Below are 9,444 nucleotides of genomic sequence, written 5' to 3' on the forward strand. Positions count from 1 at the left end.
CGATATATGAAGGTTTTGAAAAAATGTTTGTACTAGGGCAAAACTAGAAGGCAGCATGTCTGAGGGATATTCAATGCAAGAGGCCATGGGATTTTGTACAGAATATATGAAGGATTTTAAAATTGTCAATCGACGTGTATGGGATGATGAAGAAGATGATAGAGTTGTAGGTGAAGTATTAGAAGGCAATGGATGTCACTTCAAGCTATCATATCAAGAAAGAAGTGCAATACATGCCTTTATTCTTCAAAACACATTTTCGTTTGATAAGTGGCGCAGGTAAAAAAGAAATTACACAATAATTTATTTACTCAATTGTATTTACACATTTATATTATTAATCTTACTATTTGTATGTCATTATTTTATGTAGAAAATATGAAGAGAATCAAACTTGGATGCAACATCGACCTCAAAAGTGCAACCATCATGATTTGATTGTAGGTGATTCTTTTCCAAAATTTGAAGAATGGATTGCTAATGCAATCAATGATGCAAAAGGAGGAGGTCACGATATAACAACAAAGGAAAGTGAACTTTCACAATCTCCACATTTATGGGTTGTGTTTTGGTGGAATGTGGGCCTATGGTAGTCACTTGAGAGTGGAAGAAAAAGACAAAGAAAAGACTAATTGTGGTTGTGTTGTTAGTGTTGAATTTCTTCATGGAAATGAGAAGAAATTTTATGTTGGATTCATCCAAGATATTATTCAAGTGGATTTTGGTGAAAATCGTCCTATATTATTAAAATGTAAGTGGATCCAACCATCTGTGGTACAATTTGATGAGCATAGATTTGTGTGTGCAAATACACGATAATTTTTATCAGAGGCAGATGAGTCGTATGTTTCCCCTCTTCAAATTAACCAGTCATTTCTAATTGATGATATAAGAAGCCCGGGATGGTCGTATGTCATTCAAACAGAGTCTCATTTGAAACAAAAATTCATGGAAGTTGTCGATGTAATGCCTGATGGGCAATATGCTAATTTACAAGAAACATTCGAAGAAGTGGATGAAGACAAATGAGGGATTGTTTGAAGAAGAAATTTTGATTACAAATGAAGAAATTGAGATAGAGAATGTATTACATTTCTGAAATGAGGATGAGGAAGAAAATCAAGTAGATGCAGATAGCAGTGATCAAGATTCTAATCTCATTGGCAATGCAGATGATTATTGATGAGCCCCATTTTATGACTTTTTATTTAAGACTTTTATGTTGTAAGGACACAAACCTTCTAACTAATACTTGTTTGAAAGCTTTAATATTGAACAAAGTTGCTATATGAATATGTTAGCTTTAATCTTTGTAACCATGCTACACTGTGACTGTCAATTGTGCCTTATAATAGTAATGACTACAAGACAAGCATTTGATGCAATGTCTTTGTAGATAGCCATTATCTTAGACTGTACTTTACTCTATCTTTGTATCATGGACTACTCTGCATCTATTGGGACTGCTATATAATGACAATCTTTTAGCTCTATGACTATCATGGTATGGTTTGTTACAGCCTTATACCTACTCTAGATGATTCACTGTTCTATGTATCAAACCATATGATTCACTGAGATATGCTTTGTGAACTAAAAAAGTTCATTGTTGCTTTCTATTATCGCTGCCACATTATTCAATGAAGATATATGACAATAATAATCCCCCTTTGGCTTTGTTCTCATGAAGTTATTGAAGTCTTTATAAGCATGATGATTGTATTTCAAGACAATGATATGCTTTGGGTTTACAATATATTGGTCTTTATGATAGTTAATTCTTACTATACAAAATTATTTGCAGACTATTAGTGTTTGTGGTGTGTGAAACAGAACAACATATCAAAACAAAACAAACTTATCTGCACAAACTTATTTGTAGACTAATATTTTTGTTTTGAGCAAAAAAGGGTATCTTAATTCTATTATCTATTATCTATTATCTCTTGTGAATCTATGAAATTTTGCCTTTCGTTGACTATTTTTAAATGAATTACTCCTCATATGGATAATTTTCTAAACTACATGCAGAGAAATTTTATCAAAGAAAAAAAACAAAAAAAAACACCTTGATGCTAATGGAGCTGTCGATATTGATAGTGATGATAATGAATTCAAGCAGTATATGAATGATATTCATAGTAGTAGTTGTGATCAACTTGAGGTCAGTGCTATGCAACCTTTACTTTTCTTTTGTCTTTTAGTACTTGTTTCTTCTTTTGTGCCAACATACTTCTGATGATCAAATTGAATATTTAATCAAATTAAAGATAACATTCACTGTAATGCCCCTACTTTGAAATATAATTTAATAATAAATAATAATAATAATATATATTCATAATACATAATAAATTAGTATGCTTATAGTCTAAACCATGTTATTACTGCCAGTACTTAAGAAGATGGGAATGAGATGTTCTAAAGAGGGGTAGTCTAAATCCAAGCAATAGGTTAAGTCCCAAGAGAGGGTGGGGATCAACGACCCATAAACCTTGAGGGTATAGACCCAAGATAGGTAGGGGTTTGGATCTGTAAACTTTGAGGGAACCTATTGTATTTGGCCTCTAAGTGATTTGGTAACATACATAGCCTCCTCCTTCCTTAAAGTTGAAGTAGTAATAGAGGTTGGTACATTGAATTAAGAATTAGGGATAGGGAATGAGAGAATTAATTATCTAGTATGATAAATTGATAATTTATTCTTTAATGATTGATAAATAATTTGAACTATGACAACATCAAAAAGGGAACATTACAAAATCTTCGACCCCTATGCACAACACAAGTTTGCAACTCAATCCTAGAGCATGATGACTGGGAAATTAATGGACATGTTGTATTTAAGTTTGATCATTTGACATATAACAAAGACAATCTATATGAACCATTCAATATACAATATATTTTATACTTTTTTTTACTATATGATAAGCTTCCATACATGAGGTTGATCATAGATAATTGATCTATGCAGTAAAAATAAGGTTTTTTTGATTATTTTTACTCATATTTGTGGTTAAATCGGCCCAAAGCAAGCAACTATCATTTGCATATTCAAGTGGCACAATTAGAAGTCAACAATTAGAAACAACACCCTTATTTGCATACTTTGAAGGAATAATTAGACACAACAATTAATCATCATCCCCATAAGAGGCAGAGAGAAGACTGATAACATAAGTTTATAGTTGTATCAAGGACAATAGAATGGTATTTCCATAATATTAACAAGAACATTGTCATTGCATAACCCCCACGGTTATTTTAGACATAGCAAAGATATTATATGTTATCAGTTTGATAGGGACTATACATTATGAGTTATGAGTATCACTTTCATTGTAACCCAATAATAGTTGTAGATCATATATCGCTTCAGATGTCAACTATACCAATTAGAGGGATAAATATATCGATATAGAAAATTATAACCATCATTCTTAGTGTAAGTGATAACTACTATTGTATATATCAGTTCTCATGAAGGTTTTGAGTTAATTACTTAAAAAAAGAAGTCATTTGTGATTAAATAATTCCTTATTCTTAAGAATTCATAAGAAGAGACATTACATTCACCAGCATTCCACCCCAAGAAATTCAAGCAACCTTATCTATTGTAGATAATATCACACTGAATTGATACCCACAACAATATGTTCTACAACTTGCACAAAAGAAAGAAAAGTCTATTGTATTGCATTAACAAAGTCTTGATAAATTCTTGCAGAGATCTAAAACTATTTGATAATGACTAGTATCACAAAACCTTCTCATATATATGAGAATCACGAGTCTTTTAAAATGAAGGGGTGCACCTCTTTTGAACTAAACAACTATAGTTTGTTAAACTTAGACATAAACAAATTAAGTATGCCAATATGATTGATATAATCATCATCTTGGTAACATTGGAAGTCTGAGGTCCATTTCTTCATTGTGCTCTCCATGGTATAGGATCTCTTTATCATTTGGATGACATATGGAGCTAGATCCCCATCCTCATCGACTAGTCCTCTGGCTCTGCTCATGAAACCTGTCAATTGAAGTTGTCAGTCTCCCAATGAAATGAGTTCTCCATCATGGAACATGGCTGGCAATTGGATCGATTGTTCATTCTCCAAGAATTGGATGGCATTTTTCAACTTGTCCCCGAATTCATTGTATGCCTTCAGCAGGGTATCTGCTTCATTCTTATCCTCTGGAGTCATAGAGTCATGAGTGGTCATGATCTCTTAGATCCATCCGTGCAACCTCATATGCTCTGTGTATTCTTTGATGGTACCAATGTGCATCTTCCAGAAGTCTTCAGAATACTTTAGCATAACCTTAAAACGAGCATCAACTATGTCATTAGCACGCTTGACAGTGCAAGCCTTTGTAGCTTTGAGCAATATATTCCCCTTCTCGCTCTTATACCTCCAATATGGAGCCTCCTGGATTGTTTCAAGTATATCTTTATCAATTTCATAAGTAGCAAGTCCAACCTCTATAATCCTTGGGGTCGATTCCAACTGTAATGCCTTATCCTGCCAATATTGTTTCAAGTCCCGTGCTTTCTCATAAAGGCCTTTGATAGTTTGGTTTTCCCTCACCAAGAACTCAACTTGTTCTTTGTTTATCTTCTCAACATCGAGGTTTAACTGGGCAGTGATCCTAGGGCCTGTTTTTCAAACTTGAAGGATCATGAGGTGGCCAAATGCTTCATCTGTGTCTACCAGCATAATCAAAGGTTCTTGGGTCCTTTGATTGGATGTCGGCACAAATCATCATAGCAATAATGTCCATTAATGGGGAGGCTTCCATGCCCAACACTTGTGCAGTACAATAATAGGTGAACTTAAAGTAGGGAGAAAACAAGTTAACATCAAATGGAGCTTTGTCAATATCTGCAAACAAAGTCATAACTCCTTCGCTCTTCGGTCTGTGTGGTGGGGGTCTCCATCGTTTATACATTCTCTCCATGTTTAAATACTCGTCCACCAACTTTTTGGTGTCAACTTCATCCTCATGCCCCCATTCCAGATCGAACACTTGCTCAATGTACTCTTTACTAATCTGAAACAAGCAGTTCCCTTTATAGTCGCAGATGGTTTGCGTTTGTGGGTCATACCTATCTACCAACGCTGCTATCAACTCTACTTTCACAAAGGCATTGGGAACAACAAGTCTCCCTAGATTCAGCTTCCAAATATTGCACAAAACCTTCTAGCATATCTGAAAATGAACAATTCATACCCTCGAACCTCTATCGAAATGTCCCCTATGTTTTCAAATCTATCTTCCAATCCCTCATCGTCATTCTTAATCTTTCTAGACCGGTGACTTGAGAGAGGGAATTGGTCTATTAGGTCTTGGTCTAAGGGTCAGCCTTCCTTTTTCTATTGTTTTGGCTTTTCTTCTTTGGTTTCAGGAGGGTGAGGCTCTTTGTTCTTCTTTGTTTTATCTTTCCTAGATGACGAAGCTTCCATCTTTATGTTCAATTCAAAAGAAGACAAGAAATTCTAAGAAGCACTTACAGTTTTTACTTCTTTTCGTGAAGAATTCTGTGACCCTTGTTGCACCAATTCCTCCTTTCCTAAAAAATTATGGTATCCGAGTAGCTTGATTACTTCTGGTACTGCAATGGTCATTAAGAAATGCATTTTGAATTTATGATGATGTGACTCATTTGGATTTGTGTAATATTTCCCAATGGATTGATTGTGCTTTTTTGCTGATTTTTGCCTTTCGATGCATGAGCATGCCACATTTCTCAAAGGCAACTCTTATTTCAATGAAACATACCCCTTCGCTGAATTATTTTCATGTTCTTTGACACCCTAGTTTCATCGATGCCCATCTTCAGTATAGACCCAACACTATTTATTTTGTTTTGATGAAACTCCCTCTTTGCTCAAGTGTTTTCACCTTTTATCGATATGCATTTTCTATCGACAACCATATTTAGATGAGTTATCTGTTGAATTCATCGAGATTGGATTTTTGATGAAAGGTCCTATTTCGCCATGCACTCTAATGCTTTACTTGATAGCTTGTTGTCATCGAAACCCCTTTTACTTCAATGAGAACTCATTCCATTTCATCGATTTGTGACTCCAACTAGAGGGCCCGACTTCATATCCATTTCAATGAGTCTCGTGCTTCAGCAGATGCTTTCGGGATTTCACCGACATGTCCTTTTCATCGATGAGACCATCTCTATGAGATCGTGCCCATTTTCATCGAACTAGATACTTCGATGGAACTCGGTCTTTCGATAGATACTTTGAGGGTCAAGCTGATGTGCTTGTCTCGCTTTCTTTTTGTTTTGATGGAACATGCTGCTTCGATAAGTTGTTTATCCCATTCATCGAAACCCTTGTTTTATTGACAAGTTCCTTTCGCTGAAATTTGGCATGATTCCATCGCAATACATATTTCGATGAAACTTTGCCTTCACCAAGAGTTCATTCGATTCTTCCAACATCATCCTTTCATCGAAAAAGTTTGCTTCAGCAAGGCTGTTGTTATTTTCATCGAATTTGGGTTTTCAATGAAACTTTACTATCCCTAGGTGCCTTTTTTTTTCCTCGACATCGCTCTTTCACCGAAAGGCTTTTCTGGTTACATTTTAATGCCTCGGGTTACCCTAATGAGGATTTTGACAGCCTTCAACTAAAATGTGAATATCTCAGCCAATACTTAATGGAATCGGGTGATTTGAAAGCCAAAATGAACTGGATTCACGCCTCCATCCAACCCAATAGGTTTCAAAACCTGGCACTAAGTCTATGACACAAAATAACATCTGTAATCAGATTGTTATGCAGAATAATATAAGAAAATGTGTGCAGAAAACTACTTTTACTGACATTGCAGTATTTCTTATAATTGTATGACTATTACATTGAATTAATAACTTTGGTCTGCTATATGTCTTTTTTTTCAGCTATAGAATCATTGCAATTTTTTTGAAGGATTGTTATATTTGAATTCATAACAAGGTATAAATCTATGATTAGAGGATTGTTATATTTGACTCAGACTAGACCGGATATAATGAATGTAGTTTGTATTGTATCAACATATCAGAGTGATCCTAGAGAGAATCATGAGAGTACGGTTAAAAAAAAAATTCAGGTATTTGCAAGGAGCAACTGAGTATGGTTTATGGTATCCTAAATATGATGACTTTACACTATGTGCATATATAGATGAAGATTGGGCTAGAGATGTTGATGACCAGAAAAGCACATCTGGTGGAGCTTTCTTTCTTGGAAAGAAACTTGTTTCACGAATCAACAAGAAACGGTCATGTACTTCTTTATCTACTGTTGAAGCTAAGTATGTTGTTGCTACTACTAACTGTACACAAATTCTATGGATGATGCAAACGTTGAAGGATATAAGGGTAGATTGTAATAACTACTATTGACATATCAAAGAATCTAGTATTTCATTCCAAGACAAAGCACATATCAATCAAGTATAATTTTTTGAAGGAGGCAATGGAAGCAAATGAAGTTAGATTGGTTTATGTGAACACTAAAGAGCAGATTGCAGATATCTTCACTAAACCTTTGCCCAAGGAATCATTTGAGTACTTTAGAGACAGATTGGGGGTCTCTGCCCCTCCGATAGAGACTTGAGTAATGTTGATTGACATCAGTTCGGTATGCATTTATCAAAACTATTATTCATTCTTGTTTGATGTGTTGGTGCTACTACTTAAGGGGAGTAGTCAGTTGTGTGGTTCAGAGGATTTATGGTTTTTCTTTGATGTTTATGTCAAATTTCTAGCATTGATGTCAAAGGGGGAGAGATATAATGTGAAAAATAGAGCTTAACAAAGATATCTTTCACAGGGGGAGTTTTGATTTAGGTCTTTGGTTTGGTCTATTGGTTCAGAGCTTCATTGTTATATAGTTTTTTGGATGTCTTCCATTGGGGGAGACTTGTTTGGCATTTCTTGGCACTTGGATGTTTTTCACATCTAGTGTTGCCATCAATGCCAAAGGGAGAGATTGTTGGCAATTTGAAGGAATTGATTATGTCTTGCATTGATGTTTGTCATTAATGTCAACACTAGCTTGTTGGTTGTCTATCGAGTTTCGGTAGAATGGTTGAACTTTGATGATGATCAGGAGATTTGTCTCCGATATTCTCCAATATGTTTTGATTGTTGGTAATGGTTTGGATTGGTTATTCATGTGGTTCAGATGCGTATCACATTCAGTTGGCTCAGATTTGATGATCCAGAAGCTATCATTTTTTCGGGTAAGCCTTTTGGTTACTAGTAAGGGTTTTATCGACAGAGCTTTATTGAAGATCTTTTAATGGATTTGATAAGTGGTGTTGGTGTGACTTCTAGAAGGTTCTCAAGATGATGATGGTTATCATGCTCATGTTCCAGTTGATCCGTGGTGTTTCATTTATCTTATGGCGACCTATTTTAGGTCTGGTTCTATTTTGTTAGGTTATGGAACAATTTATGTAACGTGTTGCTGGATGCTCCCAATGAGTTACCGGTTGGATTTATTGATTGGTTTATGTTATTTCAATCTTAGGTCGACTTCATTTATCATTGGTTTGCAAGTTTATGTAATGGTTTTATTGTATTATCTTTTTGGTGGTCGACCTAATTATTTAGGTCCCGGGTTGGTACATATATGATGTAAGATCTCTTTGTAGATCATGGGTCATGGTTATGGGATTATCTGTGTGCAAATAAAGTTGTAATCATATGCAGAGTTTTTGGTCGATCATAGGTGATCGAATTGGGTTTGTGTAAGAAGTTGAAGACCTCTAGTATTGAGCTTAACCAGAACTATACTCAAGCATAGGAGATGCTATTCTTGCAGTTCATTCTTATTTCCAGATTGTAGTATGGATTTCTTTTGTAGCCAGTGAGACTCCTTTGTGATGAGCAGTGTGCCTTCCTGCATGTGCAAGCCCCTTTATTGTAATCACATACTTACTGGAGAAGTATCATCTGACTGTGGGAAGGCTTCCCACCGTAGTTTTTCTCTTTACCGAGTTTTCCACATACAAATCTTGGTGTTGTGTTGTGGATGCATGGTATTTGGTTTATGTTTATGCTTAATTGATATAACTGCTATTTCGATATTTGGTTTATGCATTCTGGTAAAAGGTTGTGTGTGCTTAAAGTTTCATAATCTGTTTATCTCTACTCTATGTGTTTGATCTCTACTCTATATTTCTAAATTATCTTAACTACTTCTCATGAAGCCTTTTCTCACATTATATGGAGTGAGAAAATCATGTTTCATTGTTATGTCGATAGAAAAATCTTACAACTTAATGTGACTTGCCTTTTCTCACATTATATGGAGAGAGAAAAACTTGTTTTGAAAACTTCCTTTGATTGTGACTATGAGGTAAGGAAAGTATAAAAAGGAACCAAATTTTCAGTATTGTTTTAGCACAAGAATCATATTTGAT

Source organism: Cryptomeria japonica, chromosome 9, assembly GCF_030272615.1.
Source record: "Cryptomeria japonica chromosome 9, Sugi_1.0, whole genome shotgun sequence".
Lineage (NCBI taxonomy): Eukaryota > Viridiplantae > Streptophyta > Pinopsida > Cupressales > Cupressaceae > Cryptomeria > Cryptomeria japonica.